This window comes from Cyprinus carpio, chromosome A10 (assembly GCF_018340385.1).
Source record: "Cyprinus carpio isolate SPL01 chromosome A10, ASM1834038v1, whole genome shotgun sequence".
In the NCBI taxonomy this organism is placed as follows: Eukaryota; Metazoa; Chordata; class Actinopteri; order Cypriniformes; family Cyprinidae; genus Cyprinus; species Cyprinus carpio.
In genome coordinates this window covers 17,579,634-17,600,300 of record NC_056581.1, presented here as the reverse complement: position 1 = coordinate 17,600,300, position 20,667 = coordinate 17,579,634, and positions in this window count along the sequence as shown.

Sequence of the window (20,667 nt, the reverse complement as noted above, 5' to 3'; positions counted from 1 at the left end):
TTTTTTTTATTAAAATTTAAAGTTTAAATGAAATAAAATATAAATATTCAATGAAAAACTTTAAGAACTTTAAAAAAAGTGAAGTACTAAAACTACTGAAACTAAAACTGACAAAAAATAAAGCTACATAGAAATAAAAAAAACTAATAAAATGAAAAAAGTACATAATAAAAATATTAAAACAAAACAAAATTAGTTAATTAAAATTAAAATATAAATATAATATAATATATATAATATAAATAGCGTGTCCTGTGACTTTTGTAATGAAATAACACACACACACAAAAACAATTCCATGTTCTGATGCATCCGTGTCTCTGGAGTCCAGCGTCAGTCCCTGAGGATCAGAGCAGATGCTTCTAGACATCTCTTTTTTTTTAGCTCCTACATCTGTTTCATCAATCTTGCATTGTTTTATTGTTCTTCACTTTAGTGACAAGTTGTGTTTGTTTATATATATAAAAAATGTCATTGAGTACATCACATTTTCTTCCTTCCAACACTGACCACAGTTTCCTTTACTAGTTTGCAGTTGGACTTTGAGATCGATGCTGCACTAAAATGATTGATATTAATAGTTGGTGTAATAATTTGGTTAATTATGCCCGTCCTATTGATGCAGTGGTCTCTTAAAGGAATAGTTTGCCCAAAAATGAAAATTTGCTGAAAGTTTACTCAACCTCAGTCGATCCAAGATGCATATTAGTTTGTTTGCACATCAGAACAGATTTGGAGGAATGTAGCATTGCATCACTTGCTCACCATTGGATCCTCTGCAGTGAATGGGTGCCGTCAGAATGAGAGTCCAAACAGCTGATAAAAACATCACAATAATCCACAAAAGAAAAAGTCCTGTTTTTCTCTGGCATCAAAATCAATCCACATATTTGTTTAGAACTGTTTTGGTTTGCAAACGGCGCTTGATCTGTGCAGATTTCTCTCCTGATTCAGACGAGACGACCTGATAGCAAGAGCAAACATTTTGATAGTCTAAATATCCATCGGTAAGCTGAGAAAATATTCAGAATTTATCTTCATATCACGTTAATGGATGTAATCAACACATTCATCACGTAAACAAACTTGACTTCATATGCAGGAAATGCAGAACACATTTCAATAACGTGCTTTAAACAGTATAGGTTGGGTTGCTGTAGGTCACGTGTTTGTGGTCTTAAAATAACCTCCATGACAACAAACAAATGGAGAGTTTTCTATGAGTTGACGCTCATATTATTTATATGATTACTATATTAAACTCTTGCATAGTGGTTTATTTAAGACTAAGAGAGCAGTGACTCCTTCTGCTCAAACTCTTACTGGCTGCTGTTCATTCATGTCAGGTTGCTTTGCTCAGGCTTGAATAAGGGATTATTTTGAAGAAATGTAATATCAGACGAGCCCAGTCCTTCATTCAGCGCTCTCACGCAAGAAACATAAAACTCCCACCACTGCTGAGGTACTTATATGTGCTTAAACTGTATGTTCGCTAAAGTCTGATGCAGGGTTGCCAGGTTTTCACAAGAAAACCCGCCAAAGTGGTACTCAAAATTAAGCCAAAACTGGCTCAATCGCGTTCCGGGGGAAAAATACACCTTAAAGGTTTTTTTGCATCCCGAGGGCTACTTTTCAAGTTAATGGGGTCGCTTCAACTCGCGTCATCAGTGTTAAAGTGACGCCATTCCGCTGGAAAACCGCGGATTTGGCAACACGTGTCTGGAGCTCATTGCATGTTTAGTAGCTTCTATCGGATTCAGATAAGACCTGAAACTTGAATAATTCATCACAATTTCACTTTTATGGATCTTTTCATGTGTGTTTGTTATTTCAGTCAGTGCTGGGAGCGAGAAATCCTGCTCAACAGGTTCTTGTTATTCAATACAGCGGTCAGTGGCACCACCTAGTGATGAACATGCGCGTTGCACACTATCACGCACACTGGAAATGAATCAAGATAAGTGCGCAATTCAATCCTAGCATGCTGTTTAAAAATTTGATAAAAACTTTCATATAGAAGTTTAATATGTTGCTGTCACATGACCACACTATGTTGCACGTTTAATTCAGTGAGTGACTTCCAGTTATACATTTTGCCAATTCAATATAAATAAATAAATAAATAAATAAATAAATAAATAAATAAATAAATAAAGGTCTTGCACAAAAATATGCATGTACTCGTGACATTTGCATACTATGTACAGTATACATACTATACTATATACTCCATAAACAGCGCATGTGGTATGATCCTGTAGTGATCCACAGGTCGGTTTGATGCAGTGGCTTTTAATCAAGGCATGTTGTGCTCCTCTCTGTAGGACGGTCAAGGACATTGTCTTGGGCTGAATGGATTTGCTCTGTGTGATAAAGGACTGAATATGCTTTGTCTGTGATGGAGATCAGGAGGTCACAGCCATACAGGAATGACCTCATCCACAGGTTCGCATCACAAAACCCACCCACTTCCATTCGGATCAATCACACTGTACTGCAGAGAAAGAGAGAGTGATGGGACTGCATATAGATAGATAGATAGATAGATAGATAGATAGATAGATAGATAGATAGATTGCTAAGGTTTATTGCTAGGGTGTCACTAGTTGTTTACTGCAGTGTTCTGGGCGGTTGCTGTAAGGTGTTGTTGCATTAGTGATTAGTCACTATTGCTAGGGTGTCACTAGTTGTTTACTGCAGTTTTTTAAATTAATATTGTTTTTGATGTTTAATCTTAAATATTTAAATTAATTTTTGGTATTTTGATTAGTATGATATGTGAAATTTTAACTTAGAAGTTTTAATATGAATTATGATTGTTGTTAAATGAAATTAAAGATACTGTATATAGTAATATTCTTTACAAAATACAAATATGTGTCATGTGTATTCGTTTTTTAAAAATATAAATATATGCACAACAGAAATGACTAAAACAGAAATAAAAATAAATGAAAACTGTATAGAAGATTTAATAATAATAATAAAAATGACAAAAGCAAAACAAAATACTAGTTGCAAAAAATATTTATTTTTATTAGTTTATTTACATTTCTTTGCACAGCAAAATTGCAAAAAAAATGAAATAAAGATAAATTAAAGCTATATAGAAATATTTAAAAATAAAAAATAAAATGACAACAATGAACAAAATTGCTAAAATTAAAATGAAAACTGAAAATATAAAATGAAAGGTAATCTATACCATTAATAAATAATGTAATATATATATAAAAAAATTCTTAATTAACACTGTTTAGTACAATATGCATTACAAAGTTATATTAATAAATGTTACATTTCATTTCATTAAAAATAATATATATATATATATATATATATATATATATATATATATATATATATATATATATATATATATATATATACAATATACTGGCATACCATTACACTATTTAGTTTTTCCCCCTTTTTTAATAGCTATATTGTACATTGTGTGTGTGTGTGTGTGTGTGTGTGTGTGTGTGTGCCTGACAGCCTCCGTCTGTTTGTGAGCTCACATCCACTCATCTAGAATTTAGAACAGCTTTCACATTCTGCATGACATTCTGTCCACCTGCATGTCCATATTGAAAAGGTTATTGGAAATAAGAGCTTGACTGAATTCACAGTGCGCAACCAAAGAGAATTCTCCCTGAGGATGCTTGGATTTAAAGAGGCTGATACAGAAATGGACAACTCACAAAAGTGATGCAGCATCCACAACTCAAAAGTTTTATGTTTCCCAGATCTAAATGCTTGAAAGTTTTTGAAGACAGATTAACTGTGCATGCCTATGTTGCGAAATCTGATATTTGTCCCCTTAAGGGAAGACAAAACAGGAAAACCCATTGTTTTCTTCATCCACTGTTCAATTTTGAGATGTTGGACTATTTTGCTTCCATGTTCCTCCTTCAGCAGTGTTAAAAAGCATCACAGAATCTCATGAAGTTAGTTTATGAATGTCTAAAGTGAGAAGAGCAGGAATCCAGACAAAGAAGCAACTCAAATATAATAAAGATTTAATTTGATTAAAATTATTACAAAATGTGTAAAAAAATGTTTTTTAAAAAAAGTAAGAAAAAAAGAGGAGTGTCCAAAACTCCCCTGCTATTTTGTGAGCTGAACTGCCTCATGACCACTAGGGGCGCTATTTATCCCCACACACACACACACACACACACACACATATAAAATATACAATAGTACAAAGAGTTGCTCATCATCTTGGTCTTTATATATTATTATAAATCACATTTATTTCAACTTCCACTATCAGTAGCATTGTGTTAACAAGTTTTGCACAAGCAAACACTGACATTTTCAGAAAATGTCTGAATTTAAATCAAGTGGCTCATGCTAATATTTTTAATATGTTGGTGTTATGTTCCATTGCACACTTTAGAATCTTTGGACACCTTAACCATGTCAGGCATCAGGGAAAAGGACCACTGGTTTGTTTTTAACACAACAACAGATGTCTCAGTGTCAGCACGTTCTCCCCCAACCCGAAACTGAAAGCAAATATCACAGAGAAATGCTCTTCAGATTGTCGGTCGCCAGTCGTCCCCTGGGTAAAATTGGGGAAATTCTGCATTTCTTTCAGAGCCAAGAGAGCGCCAATTGTAAATAACCCAGACAGACAATGAACATTAAGTCAGTAGTTTGTTTAGTTGCAGTCGTCTTCATTTGGCTTTGTGCGAGCAGTGGAAATTGTTCCTACACAAATGAATTTTCCTCGAACAATTATAACTGAATCACCATTACAACATTTGTTAGGCTTTTAGATGAAAACCATTGGTCATTAATCTTAGTAAGTGCTTTTTGTAAATAGAATTGAAATCCCTGGCACTCTAAAACTCATTTCCATCATCTTCAACAGCAGTATTTTGGGAACAGGACACTTTTTTCTCCTCTCTGATGTCTGATTGAAATGATAGTCCTTCATTAGAGAGTTAAGATCATTAATGGCACCATGTATTACTTTTGCGAAGTTTCTCGTCCCACATGAGATGTTGTTCTATCAGCGCAGGTTTATTGAAAAGATCCTCTGAGGTTTCGCTATTTCCCTCCTGTATTGTACAGAGACGATTCGTATGTGTTAAACATTAATTGAATTTAGATTTTAGGCAATTATTCCTCATTTTTGTGGGTATTTGCATTAATCTAAAATATTAATGGGTTCATTTGGCTGAGCTGAAGCGAGTGTTTGGCCGCCGCAGAGGACCCTTCCTAACGCTGACGCCCCTCAAGGCCTTTCTCCACTAATCTTATGGGTCTTTTAAGACGAGAGAAAGAGAGCACAAATTATATGAAGTATGTTAAAGGAAGCACTGGAACAGAGAAGGATCATGCTTGCAGATCTTATAAAAACTCCATAGTACTATTACTTTTGACCATTGTTCACCAGATTTATCAAAGTTTGTGGGTTAAAATCTAGAATCTAGATAAGATACATTTGTATTGCATATAATATACTGTTTAAATGTGCCTAACTTTTACTCCTTTAAATGCTACATTGATTGGTCACTTTAAATTTTAAGGATCAATTTTGATCAAAGATTCATTAAAATTTATCAAGAGTGACAGTAAAGACATGTATAATGTTACAGAGTTTTCTATTTCAAACAGATGCTATTCTTTTGAACTTCCTATTCATTAAAGAATTTAAAAAAAATCACAGTTTCCACAAAATATTAAATGTGTTCAATATTGATAATAATAAGAAATGTTTCTTGAGCAGTAAATCAGCATATTAGAATGATTTCTGAAGGATCATGTGACACTGAAGACTGGAGTAATGATGCTGAAAATTCCGTTTTGATCACAGGAATAAATCACATTTTAAAATATTATTCAAATAGAAAACAGTTATTCTAAATTGTAATAATATTTCACAATATTATTCTTTTTTGTGCATTTTTGATAAATAAATGCAGCCTGTGTGAACATAAGACACTTCTTTAAAAATTTTTTTTTTTTTTAAATTCAACCCCACACTTTTGAACGACAGTATATATGAATTATGTGATTAAATACTATGGTATAGATAAAAATTACTATGGTATTTCCATCTGGTACTTTTTTATTTATTTTTTTTTTTTTTACTTTTAAGCAAATTTCTGACACTAACTAGACATGAATGGAATATGCATTAAATAAGTATTTAACATAAGATTTTATTTCAAAAATATATGCAAAAATAATAATGTGGCACATTTGCTGTTGAAAGGCATGAGCAGCATAGTAACCAGTTCCACAGACAGACAGGATGTGGTTATAAGCTTCACTGTATTGTCTGCATGTATCTCAATATTTTCATGATATGAAATTCAGATTTTGGGGTGGGTGGGTGTGAGGGAGGGTGGGCAGGTGGAGATGGAGAGAGAGAGGTTTCCAGACATTTCTCTCCTGGCCGTGTGGACTGTCAGACGTCACGCAGCAGATTGTTTTGACACCCCGTTAAGAAATTCAGGAGGAATATGGACGGCTCATGAAATTTGCAGGCCCTGATTGAATTTATGATATTTTCATAAAGGCCATCAAGTGTGGACGCCTGCGGGGAGGAGAACTTGACAGACAGACGCAGAGAAAAAAAAACCCGACGTGGGCTCAGGATGCTTTCCTAGACGATCACACAGCACATGTGACTGACCACAGGAGCTCCAGCTCCTCCGCTGATCTCTGTGCTCTTCAACACAAAACTCACATCTAGGTTTGCTTAAGAAGCTCAGCAGCTTGGTGTCGTATGATGGTTCTTCAGCGCTACTGGAAAATACAAAGAAATGTGGGAATTTAAAATTTAAACAAAGACATTTAAAGATCATTTTAAATACATGGATCACCACAGTCTTCTTAAAATGAAAAAAAAAAAAATTGGATCATTTTCTGCCTCTTTTGTACTTATGTAATCAAGGCTGTGTGGGCAGGAAAAAATGATCAATTAGTTTCAATTTATGAATAAAATACGAGTTGTGTTTCCATGGCAACATGCTGGAAGGTGTTGCTAAATAGTAATAATAAGTTCTTAGTGACCTGGCCTGTTGTTGTGCAGTTGCTAGGGTGTTCTGGTTGGTTGCTATGCAGTTGTTACGGTGTTTAGACTCAGAGTGGTTTAGCTTGTTGTGCAGTTGCTAGGGTGTTCTGGGTGGTTGCTATGTGGTTACTATGGTGATCTGAGTGATCTGGCCTGTTGTCGTGTAGTTGCTCGGGTGTTCTGATTGGTTGCTAGGCAGTTGTTTTGATGTTCACAATGGTTTAGTTTGTTGTTGTGCAGTTGCTATGGTGTTCTGAGGGGTTGCTATGTGGTTACTACAGTGTTCTCAGTGTGGTTTAGCTTGTTGTTGTGCAGTTGCTATGGTGTTCTGAGGGGTTGCTATGTGGTTACTACGGTGTTCTCAGTGTGGTTTAGCTTGTTGTTGTGCAGTTGCTATGGTGTTCTGAGGGGTTGCTATGTGGTTACTACGGTGTTCTCAGTGTGGTTTAGCTTGTTGTTGTGTAGACTCTAGGGTGTACTGGGTGGTTGATTTGCTGTTACTATGGCATTCTGAGTGAATTAACCTGTTATTATGCAGTTGCTAGGGTGTTCTGGGTGGTTGCTATGTGGTTACTATGGTGATCTGAGTGATCTGGCCTGTTGTCGTGTAGTTGCTCGGGTGTTCTGAGTGGTTGCTAGGCAGTTGTTTTGATGTTCACAATGGTTTAGTTTGTTGTTGTGCAGTTGCTATGGTGTTCTGAGGGGTTGCTATGTGGTTACTACAGTGTTCTCAGTGTGGTTTAGCTTGTTGTTGTGTAGACTCTAGGGTGTACTGGGTGGTTGATTTGCTGTTACTATGGTGTTCTGAGTGAATTAGCCTGTTATTATGCAGTTGCTAGGGTTTTCTGGGTGCTTGCTATGCAGTTGTTTTGGTGTTCTGAGTGGTTTAGCTTGTTGTCGTTCAGTTGCTATGGTGTTCTTGATCATCGCTATGTGGTTACTATGGTGTGATAAAGCCAGTTGTCATACAGTTGTGCAGTTGCTATGTGGTTACAATGGTGTTCTGAGTGGTATAGCTTGTTATTCTGCTGTATTTAAGGTGTTCTAGTTGGTTGCTAGCAAAAAAATCAAAAGCGAGTCTTGATCAACCCCAGTCTCAGCAAGAAGTATCTATTGATGGCAGAAATTTAAAAACTACATAGAGGTTTCTTATTTTTGGCTGTTTTTAAAGCAAATGCAAGCATTTTGGAATGATAACTTCTTTTTTGTGAATCAAAAGAACGGCTTTGTGCTGTACTAAATATCTGCTGTCTTCAAAGAACTGAGCCTTTAGTTCATTTGAAATGAGATCATCAGGGCTGCACCGCCCCAAACAGCCCTGCCTTAATTATTCAACTAACTGAAAAATTAATACAGCACTTTTTGGGTGCAAATGCCTTCGTTTGCACTGCAAAATTGGGAAGAAGCACATTAAATATTTATGCATTCACAATCCTTTCAATTATTATCTGACACTTTGATAATAAAGTAAAATCCTAAATGATAATGCACAGCTGAATTACCTCCTAACACAATATACACACTTCAATTATTAAAACTAGATGGAGGTCTAGGCGCATTATACATTTATATTTCCAAAGACGCTCGAGCAGAATTCTATTGTTTGCTGAACTATGATTTCTGAGACTTGATCATTGTTTGACAATAAAAAGCATGGCATAAAAAAACGATTTTTACCTATTTAAATAGGGAACAATAAGAGGCAGCTTTCAGTCTTATGCTTCCTCAGATGGAACAACAGCTCTTGAGTCTTTATAAGTTGTTGTATGTAGTATGTAGTTGTTCATACTCATTGGAGCCAGTTGCTGCTGCTGAATGAAAACTGTAAAATAAAACTCTACAATGGAGTATCATTTTCATAGTTACACTGCTATAGGAGTAAGGTTATTTTATTATCACAGTTTTTTTCAGTTGATAAATTGTATGTTTTTAAAACCGTCCTCTAGTAGGACAGTCAAAAAGACTTTATAGCCCTACATGGTTTATTAAATTACTAAATATGGTGTTTATGTTGTTAATTTTCTAAAGAAAATAGTACTGGCACTTACCTGTGCAAAGCTCCCCAACATGCTGCATAGTTCTGTGTGGTTGCTATGCAGTTGCAATGGCGTACTGAGTGGTTAGCTTGTTGTCATACAGTTGGTAGGGTGTTACTTGGTGGTTGCTTATTCGCCTAGGACAAAAGAGCCCACTTCTTAATCTCTAATATTCTGATACATGTACAAGTTCAGTATATACTGATAATTTTGTATTGAATGCAGTACTTCTTTTTATAAAAATAAACTATTTTGTAATAAGTTTTGCTTATCAGACTTAAACATTTATTACAAGCACTAAGCATCACATTCTGCAGAGATGCAGCAGACTTTTGTAAAAGTTGCTCCGAAGTCATCCAGCATATAGAGGAAGTCATCATTCTCAAATGTTATCTGGCTAAAGATAGGCTGGTCGTAACCATGACGACCATTGCTTCATCACTTATCACAAAGGAAATTGGTGGCAGAGTGCAGGTGCCCGAGCAACACATGCACCCTCTCACTCAAATCTTTAGGAAGCTGTCTATTATTAGCATGCAAATAGCAGATATCTCAAGTAAAACTGAAAAAAAGAATCCACAGAAAGTAGATTTTTATTTTTCAAGCGATTTTGCATGTTAATATGTGACCCTGGACCACAAAACCAGTCTTAAGTGTCAGTTTTTCAAAATTGAGATTTATACATCATCTGAAAGATGAATAAATAATAAATTATATGAATAAATAATCTTTCCATTAATGTATGGTTTCTTAGGATAGGAAAATATATTTCCGAGATACAACTATTTGAAAATCTGGAATCTGAGGGTGCAACAAAATTAAAATATCGAGAAATTCCCCTTTAAAGTTGTCCAAATGAAGTTCTTAGCAATGCATATTACTAATCAAAAATTAAGTTTTAATATATTTACTGTAGGAAATTTACAAAATATCTTCATGGGACATGATCTTTACTTAATGTCCTAATGATTTTTGGCATAAAAGAAAAATCAATAATTTTGACCCATACAATGGTTTTTTGGCTATTGCTACAAATATACCCCAGAGACTTAAGACTGCTTTTGTGCTCCAGGGTCACAGTGTGGTTATTACAGTGTTTTGGGTGGTTGCTATGTGGTTTCTTACTAATATGAGACATTAGTTCACCCTCAAGTCTCTGTGATATATTATAGTCTCTAGATATGATAGTATCCATAGGGCTTAGGGCAAAAATGCCATAATTGGACAAAGTTGCCCCTGCTAAACTGAATCCAGTACATCTGTTCTGAATAAAGTAAAAATAAAAATGAATGAAAAGTGTGGATTGCAGCATTAAATTTAGATCTGCATCATATTTCTTTTTATGAATTTTTACAGTGTTGCGCATTATAACCAATCACCCGTGATTCTGTTGAGCTTATGAACGCAGTGGTCAATCAGAGGTCATCGCTGAAGCAGCTTCACTGATTGTAAAGGGAGTTTTCTGCCAACTGGCAACCCAGGGTGTCAAAATATTATTGGGTAAATTGGTGGTGGGTGGAGTCACATGACATTCTGACACAGAACGCACATTTCAAAGAAGAATAACTGGCTGAAGCATGTTTATCAGACAAACAAGTATGTGTGCATGCTACCCAAATATCTCCAAGCATACAGTATTTTTATGCTTTAGCGCAGTCAAAGAATTACATACAACACGTTCAAATTCGCACTAGACTAAAGGAAGTGATAATATTCTTTGATAATGTAAATGTTCTTTGCTCTCTTTCTTATTCCCTGTATGAATAACTGTGGAAATGAAGCCATTATAATTAACAACTTTTTATTTTTTATTGTGATCACATAAAAAATATGGTTTATAATGTGCATAGTTAATATCTTACGTTGGGCTACTTTGCCCTTGCCAGTATTCAATCATGTCTGTAGCACAAACTCTGCAATTCTGTGCTAAAGTTTAATAATCTAATTCGTTTAATATTCAAATATAAAATCAATAGCAGTATAATGCTTGCTTCAGCACACACTGTTGAAAAAACTAAGCTCTTACAATGCTAAAAGTCCTATTGTATCTTTAGCTGAATTCATAGAGGTTTCCTGAGCCCTTTGGAGGATATGAAAGAATAGCTAATCATAAACGCGGGTGGGGGAGGCTCCTTTTATGGAAAATATAATGAATATGGTTATTCTGACAGCTTGTTCACACCCAGCCTCCCACAAACCTGGCAGATTCACACTCTCCACACCCTGTCACCCCCAGCTCCTGAACCAATCCACAGACACAAGAGAAGAGAAGCCACAGAGCTGGAGAACGCCAGACCGGGTAGAAAACAATGGCTTCTTTAAGCGCTATAGTGCGTTTTGAATAAATAAACAGACAAAAATGAAGCACATGTCATCGACACACCCTGAGTGATGCAGCGTTACAGCTGAACTGATCATGCAAATTTCCTCTGACAGTGACTTACAGCATGAAGGGTGCCGCCAAGAGGGGGCGGAGCCTGGAGCTGCTCTGTGCTTTCATTGAGGTCCTGTTCTAGTGTATAATACATCAGCAAACAAGTAAGATGTAATACAGCTCTCAATGCTTTGTCATCCTAATTTTGTTCAAAACAATGCATAAATGAGCGCTCATAACTGATTCAATATCAGTTATAAGTAACAGTTATTTTTTTATGATATCATGACAACTGTTTTATTCATTAATGTTGAAGTCAAGCATCACTATTGCTATTGCTTATACTTTTGGTTAGTCATTCGAAACAAACCACAAACTGTAAGTATCAAACTTACAAAGTATGTGATTGACATATATAGTGTTCTTACTTTAATTGTATATAATTATTATTTCGCTTAACTCACAATAAAAGGGGTGAAGAAAATCCAATAAACATGAGTCATATTTAAGGCATTGTTAGTTAATATTTTGTATAGTATTACAAAATTTATTTTAAATTAGCTTTTATTTTTATATTTTCAGTTTTCATTTTATTTTAGTTAATTTATGTATTTATTTGTATGTATTCATTTATAGGCTTGTTATTATTTTTTAGTACTTTTGTTATGTATGTTTGTCATATTTATTAGTTGTTGTTTTTTATTTAGCTGTTTTTCATTTCTGTTTTAGTAATTTTAACAATTCAAACTTATTTTCTAATATTTAAGTTTTTATTTATTTTTTCATCTAATATTTTATTTTAAATTTCTAAAATGATTTTATATTAATCAATTAGCTTTCATTTTTATATTTTCAGTTTTCATTTTAACTTTAGTTGATTTTTTTTTGTAATTTTGTTGTGTGCATTTGTCGTTTTTTATAAATTTAGTTTTAGTAATTTGAATACTTTAGACTTTACTTATTTTCTAATTTTCTTTTTAACTTTAAGGTTATTTTTTAATCTATTATTTATGTTTAATTTTATTTCAGTTTTATTTCAATCACTAAAAAACTGTATTTTTAATCACTTTAGTTTTAGTTAACAAAAACAACACTTATTTAAGGACAAGATAATCATAGATATCTGATCTAAAATTACCCTAGCAACTGCATAGCAAAACCCAAACATTGGGCGGTGAACTTACAGTGCAAATATCACCAAATTTTCTTTCAAAAATGTAAAAAACTAATATATAAAATTGTTTTACATTGCTTTAGTCAAGTGCACTATAGTGAATGATTGCAGCCTGTTCCGTTTCACTTTTAATTCAGGTCAGTAATTATACAAATTCCGGAGTAGTGATAAGGTTCAGAAATCAAGCGTAATGGTTCAGTATGTTGAGATATGGTGCAATTAAAGAGATTTGAGGAGGTTTTGCCAGATATAGTATTACTACAAATTGCATTGCCCTCGCTAATCAAATTAAACGCAACACTTGAAAAAAATAGGCCACGCATGTTTGTCGTACCATAATTTCACAGCAAAGCTCATATTTTAATTAAAGCAGCCCATGCAGGATAGTCCAGGCATTTCGAGGAATATTTGCCCCTCCTTTGTCCTTTTTTTCATCCTTGGTGAAGATTTGCATGAGCCGTTGTGGCGGGAGGCGACTCCCCCATCCTGCATTAACATACATAAATTTGTGGAGCACATTTGTCCATTATAGCTGAGTATCCTAAGAGCAGGGCCTCGGGGTCCGGTGGTCTAATAAGCCATGCGCTGTCAGAGTCGTGCTGCACCATCATAAATTGTGCATGGAGGTTATGTTTTAAACATCGCACTGCTAGCACATACACACGCACAAATAAACAGTGCATGCACACACAAAAATCACGTTGAGCTGTAATTACAATATATGTACAGGATCTGTTCTTGCCTGAGTGGGTAGTTTTGGTTACACCAGCCGGACGAGTGACTGAATGAGAGTGTGTGATGCAGCCCATCTGTATCAAGCTGAGTGCTCATGTAGGCGCCCATATTGCCCAGTGGTTTGAGTCTTAATTTCCAGAAAGGGGGGCTGGGGTTTCTTCTGATGTGTGAGAGCACACGTCTGTATGCATGTGTGCACACGTGTGCTAAAACATGCCTGGATGCACTGTGCATTTTGGCAGCACACAATCTGTGTATGCAAAAGGGCGGCTGAAGTGGATTGTTAAATTTGAGTGTTTCAAATCAAACAAAATAACCTACAGCAAATGAGAGGTGTGAGGATGCAAATTCCCATAGATATGTCTTTGTCTGAATGGGCAAACGATTCCTTCGGTGTAATTCAGAATCAATCCCAGGTCCTGAGCAAAGATAGCTACATTTTTAGAAATGTGCTGAGGATATTAAAAAGAACCTATACAGAACGTTCTCTGTTGGTTATTTTTGGGTTGTATTTTATAACCAAGAACTAATGTTCCTAGAACATTCTGAGAACCAAAAAATGTTAGCTGGGATGTGTCCTATATAATCCTACAATGACAATAAAATCCAAATATTAACATGCAAATAATCATATAATTATATATAGTTAGGATAGCAAAATAAATAGACTTTGCAACTTTAAGAAAGAAAAGAGTTTTTTTTTTTTTTGACAAATGCTATAAATCCGTTAATTCAAATGCCTTCATCCTCAAAAAACATGAGCAACAAAAGGTAGAAGAAAATATGACACATATTACATTAAATACAAGTTCACTTTTCACAAGGATAAATTACTATTAAAAACAGTGAATTATTACCTATAATCCTGAAGAGAGAATCAACCAATCACAGAGTCATCGTTACCATGGAAATGGAATTAAAAAATTGTAATTTACATTTAAATCTGAAATGAGTCTCTTTGGACCTTGAATCTGCTATTATATTTAAATCTAAACATTAAAATTGTTAGGCTATTTGAAATAAAATATATGTTAACTGAAATATATATGAATATATATAATATATATATAACTGATATATATATATATATATATATATACACATTAAAACAAATCCTTGAACTTATTCTATTTCAGCTAGTTGCCAAAGCATCATTTCTCATTTTTGCTTAATTTAATTTGAAAACAAAAATTTATTTAAACTAAAACTGATAATTAAAATGAGTAACAACTAGACAAAAAATACTAAAACTTTAAAATTACAGTAAAAACAGAAAATATAAAAATTTTAAAGTGATAATCATATGTCAATGAAACTAAAGTAACACTGATTTAAATTTATCTGAATATTTTGCAGTAAAATTAATTATTTCATAAATTTCGACATTAAAATATATCGATTTTATACTCATAATCAATGAAAATTGGTCAGTAGTTTTATATTGTACTGCTGTTTTTCATGACATCATTTGCAGTCTTTATTCAAAAATTTGGATGAAATGGATAAAATGAATGGGAAAAATCTTTTAGATAAAGTGGGCGTCACCACTCAGCTCTGTTCCTCCTCGTCCTGTGGAGATGCAGTGATTGCAGGTTCTTCATTGCATTGGTGCTTCTCCATCTCTCTCTCTCTACACCCCCCTTCCCACCATCGGCCGCCCGTCAAAACCCACTCAGCCCTTCCCCAACACCCCCAACGACACCCTCCCTCCCTTCCATAAGTGTAGCATTTAGTGATTAATGTGAGTTTTAATTGTCAAGCTCACTTTTATGCTCATTAAAGTGTATTATGCAGCAGTTAGGGTATTAAAGTTCAGTGAGAAATTTCATGCATACTAATCAGAATGCAAATGAGCCTGGCATAAAAGAATCCCTAGGTGCTGGCAGAAGTGTCGTTAGTTATCTCTCTCCGTGGCTGTCTCCAGCAAGTTAAAGAAATGACTCGGGCTAAATAGATTTTTTGGTACATGTGGAGGGATGGAGCAGGCCATGTAAAAAGCCAGCTTAAGAATGGAAAGGAGCGTGATAAAAAGAACTATTCATTACCGTGTAACAATTAGGACAATGGCGTTAGATAGAAATAGCTTTCTGTACAGAAAGGGAAAAAGCTGCGGCAGCCATTGTGAATGGAAACATACATTGTGCGTTGTTGTTTGCACTGGAATCTTGTGTAAAAACAGCCAAAATTATTGCTGCTTTTGTGAGCATGCATGCACAAAGAAAATAGTTTTATATATTATCATAATTTACATACTTATTTGATCATAGTGAAAAGAACCAAAACACATTATTTAAATAAAAACAGCCAAAATATTAAACTTAAAGGAATAGTTCAGTAAAATATGAAAATTATATTTAATCACAATCATGTCCAAACCTGTATAAGTTTCTTTCTTCTGTGGAGCACAAAAGCAGAAAGTTGCTCTTTTGTATAGTGAAAGTGGTTGGGGACTAGAGCAGCTAGGTCCAAAAGGACAAAAATGCATAATAAAAGTAGTCCACATGACTTGTTATTCGCAAAAAAATTACAACTAGTGCAAATGTTCAGATGATGTGCATTTTCGCAGCAATGCCATAGAAGAACTATTTAAGATCCCCCCCCCAAAAAAAACAAAAAACCTTTACGTGAAGAGTTCACTCTCAGTGTACAAAAAGGTACAAAAGCTATCAATGGGGCGGTACCTTTTCATAAGCTACACCTTTGTATCTTATTTGTCCCTAAAGGGTGCATGTAACAAACCCAGTGACAGGTTTTGTGCCTTTTTTTTTTTTTTTTTTTACAGAGAATGTTCTTAAAGGAATAGTTCACCCAATAATGAAAATGTACTCACCCCCAGGCTATCCAAGATGTAGGTGAGTTTGTTTCTTCATGGGGACAGATTTGGAGAGATTTAGGATTCCATCACTTGCTCCCCAAATGGATGCTCTGCAGTGAATGGGTGCCGTCAGAATGAGAGTCCAAACAGCTGATAAAAACATCACGATAACCCACAAGCAATCCACACCACTCCAGTACATCAGTTAACATCTGGTGAAGTGAAAAGCTTTGTGTTTGTAAGATAAAAATCCATCCATCATCCAGTGTTGTCTTGTCTGAATCAGGAGAGAAATCTGCACAGATCAAACACCATTTACAAGCAAAAACAGTTCTAAACAAATATATGGGTGGATTGATGACATTGTAATATGCTCTGGTCACCTCCCTGCTTACCATGGTGATGAGATTCATAGCAGACTGTCGTCACTCAATTTGCTGGATGTCTAAGTGGTGCCCGCAGAATAATAAAAGTTCCGTAGACAATTGAACGAGTTTTTGGGGCAGACCTGACCTGTTGAAAAGAGATGTTCTTCATCTTCATCCCTCAAGCTGCTCTTAGAAATATGGCACATAGAGTTTGTACTTGACTAACTGGGGCCCAGGTCAGGAAGCAGACAGACTGGCTAAACCGACCGTCTGCTAGCCGCCTCACGTCACAGAAATCTGTTAACTCTCAGCACAGTATGCTAAGTTATTTGGTAAAAAAACGATTTCCTGCATAATCAAAGATGAATGTATGAAGTGTGCACGTGTGTGTGACTAAGACCATAAATGAGTGCCCTCTCTTGCTCTTCACAGTGGCACACACGCGGGGAGAAGAGCTTCTGTCATTATAGCTGCTCCATACTCCTGTCTGCAGGGCAAGATGAAACAATAATAAAGATATTCAAAATGAGGCCCATACATTTTCTCCCCAGCGTGATGAGCGCACAGTGATATGACAGCGCTGGTCCGATTGCTCTGCACCAGCAGGGGTTCATGGATGCTAATGAGATTCACATAGGTATTTGGGAACAATGCGAAACCTTTCTGGCTACCCACAATTCTCAGAAGCTTCGGCTTGCATTGTATTGCAGGAAATTAGTTTGTTTTCTAGTCCCCTTTTCTTTTTTGAGAGCAGCTGTGAGCATAAGTAAGACTGAATAACTAGCTTTACTCTAAAATAACTGAACTCTAATCTAAATTAAAATGCTAAAAAAAAAAAGATCGAGATGTTAACTGAAATGTATTGCTTATGTAATAATGTAAAAAATGATATAATTAAGTAAAATCAAATAATAAGTATTTAAATATGCAATTATTGATATATTAAAATAATTAAACTAAATTGATGCTAAAAATACATAAATCAAGATTTAAATAATTTAATTTCATGTAATAAAGCTAATAAATAATAGCATAGGTATTAATTATTTAGTAATTAAGTATTTAAATGTATAATTATCAGTGTATTAAAATAATTAAGCTAAAATTAAAATACCAAAACACACCTAAATCAAGGAATTTTTCTCATATTTTAATGTAACAAAATAATTATACAAATAATAACAATTTAAATTGTATAAATAAATATATAAATTATTATTAATATATTAAAATAATAAAACTCTAATTTAAATTAAAGTGCTAAAAATACATGAGTCAAGAAATGTATATATGCAATATTGTAATGTAATAAAACAATAAATAATACAAATAAAATAATACAAGTATTTGAATATATAAATTATTACCAATATATATTAAAATTACACTCTAATGCAAATTAAATGCTAAAATATGTAAAAAATGACAAATCAAGAAATTAATTTCTTATGTAATATAAATGTAAAAATATAAAATAAAAATAATGTAAATATTTATTTTGTTGTTTTTACCTGAAGAACATGTAGACACTTCTGAATTTGTATACATTTTTATATTTTATTAATTCTGAGTTTTATTAATTTAATATATCAATGCTCACAGTTTCTTTCAATTAAAAAAAGTTAAAAAACTGCATACTATATCCTAATGCATCTATTAACCTTGTTTATCTTTCTGGTCAATTTGTAAACTTTTTTTGCATCATTTTCATACATGTTGTCCCAGGTTTGATGTCAGTAAGTCTGTCATAAGTCTATCATGACTTCAGAAGAATACAGCACATGAGTCATATAAACAATATATGGAAAAGAGAAACATAAACACAGAAAAAAAAAACAAGTACAGGCTTATGAGAAAATAATGAACTAGTTAGTTGAGCTATTCTTTTAATCATTTACACTTCTCTTTGGATAGAAGCGTTTGCCAAATTAATAAATGTTCTCAGATGTTCTCAGTTCTGTTTTATCCCTCAAATAATAATTCTTGCACATGTGACATTTTGCTTTTCCTGCTGAAACTGACATAAAGCAGAAGAGGCCATTCCATCGTAAACGCATCAACACATTGTAAAGGGAAACAAAAGTGTTAGAGTTTAATACCAGCAAAATAGTCTTGCTATGATAAATATATGTGTGTCTGTATAATTAAAAACATGGGAAAGATCAGAGTACAGGCAACTCGGGCGGTCCAAATCCCCCGACTCTCTGTTTTGCCAGCTGTCATTTACATGATGCCAAAATCTTGTCAGATCAAACAGATTTGTTTTGGCCAAGCCTGCATGGATCCTTTGATCAATTATCCTAATTAGGAGGGCAGTTATCCAGGACAGAATTCCATATGCATGAATAAAAGTTTGTCCTCTGTGACAGAGCAACCTCAACTTTTCAAGAGAAAAGCAACACCTGAATGTCACATGGCTTGCAAGGATAGCTTATTGATAAAAATTATGTATGGACAAACTAATTTGATTTGAGATGTTATGGAATATGCAGACAAGATAAAACAAACAAATAAATATTAAAACAAATGCATCACTATATTAAAACAATTGAACTCTAATCTAAATTAAAAATTCTAAAAATACATAAATCAAGATATGAACTGAAATGTGTTTCGTATATAATATTACAATGTAATAAAAATTATAAATAAAACAAAAGTAATCAAATAATTTAAGTATCTAAATGTATAAATTATTAATATATTAAAATAATTAAACTATAATAATAAAATAAAAAATGCTAATCATTAAAATGCTAAAATACACAAATCAAAATGTAAACTGAAATGTATTTTTAATATTATAATGTAATAACAATAATAAATAATAAAATAAAATAAATAAATATTTAAATGTATACATTTTTATTAATCATTAAACACATCCATCAAAAGATGTATTTATGTAATATTATAATGTAATAGAAATAATAAATAGTCAATTAAAAAAATAATATATTTTAAGTTTTTAAATGTAAAATGTATTATTAATATATAAAATTTTAAACTGTGATCTGAATTTAAGGTGCGTTCACGCCCTATTGGAATTCCCATAATTACGAGATTCCAACTTGTGAAAAGTGTTCATGTCCTCGTAGAACTCGTAATTACAACGTGTGAACTGGGAGTTTTCTGAGAGCTACGACTTGTACCACGTGACCGCTGTTCCACCTGACCACTGCAGGCTCTGTTTAGGTGTTGATAGTGTTGCCATTTAATAGAAAAGCATAATTCCGATTCCGAGGACGTAAACAGCTCAGACTACAACGTCACATGCTGTCATCTCAAAATATATAAATCAAGTGTCACAGAGTCACCAGCCACGCCAGATCCTGCTGCTCCATCCACTCATTCCCAATCCCCGGAATTCTGATTCACTGCACCTGCCTGCACTCATCAAGTCACCCTTCAAAAGCCATCACAGTGCACTCACTCCACCATTGTCTGGACTTGTTGTTGCAACTGAAATGGCTACCTACATGCTCTACTCACCTGCTGCGATCCGTCAGTCTTCATGTTGTGCCTTCACCGCTGTGGACTCACCTCACCTTGTTAATACACCTGTTTATTAGCTAAGTCTGCATTGCTCACCTGTTTGACCCATTTCTACTCACCTTTTCAATACCTTCTCTGTGGAAGTTCCTGTGTTGTCTCCTTCTGTTTTGCTGACATCAAGATGTAAATGGAAATGTATTCTTATTTTGTTTAATATTATAATGTAATTTAAATGTAAAAATTATAAAGTCTAATCAAAATTAAAATCTTAAATAGTACATCAATCAAGAAATTAATATAAATAAAATATAATTATTAGATTTTATTTCAGTTAGTTGACAAGGCAACATTAGCACTAAAATTAATAACTGGAAATAAAATAACTAAAAACTGAAATAAAAATAAATTCAACCTAAATAGTAATAATAATAACAAACAATGAACAGTACATGTATTACAGTATTTATAAATCTTTGTTAATGTTAGTTTAGGAAAATACAGTCATTCATGTTAATTCTCAGTGCATTAAATAATGCTAACAAGCACAATTTTTGATTTTAATAAAACATTTTTTTTAAATTTACATTAGTAAATGCTGAAATTAACATTAACTAAGATTAATAAATGCTGTAGT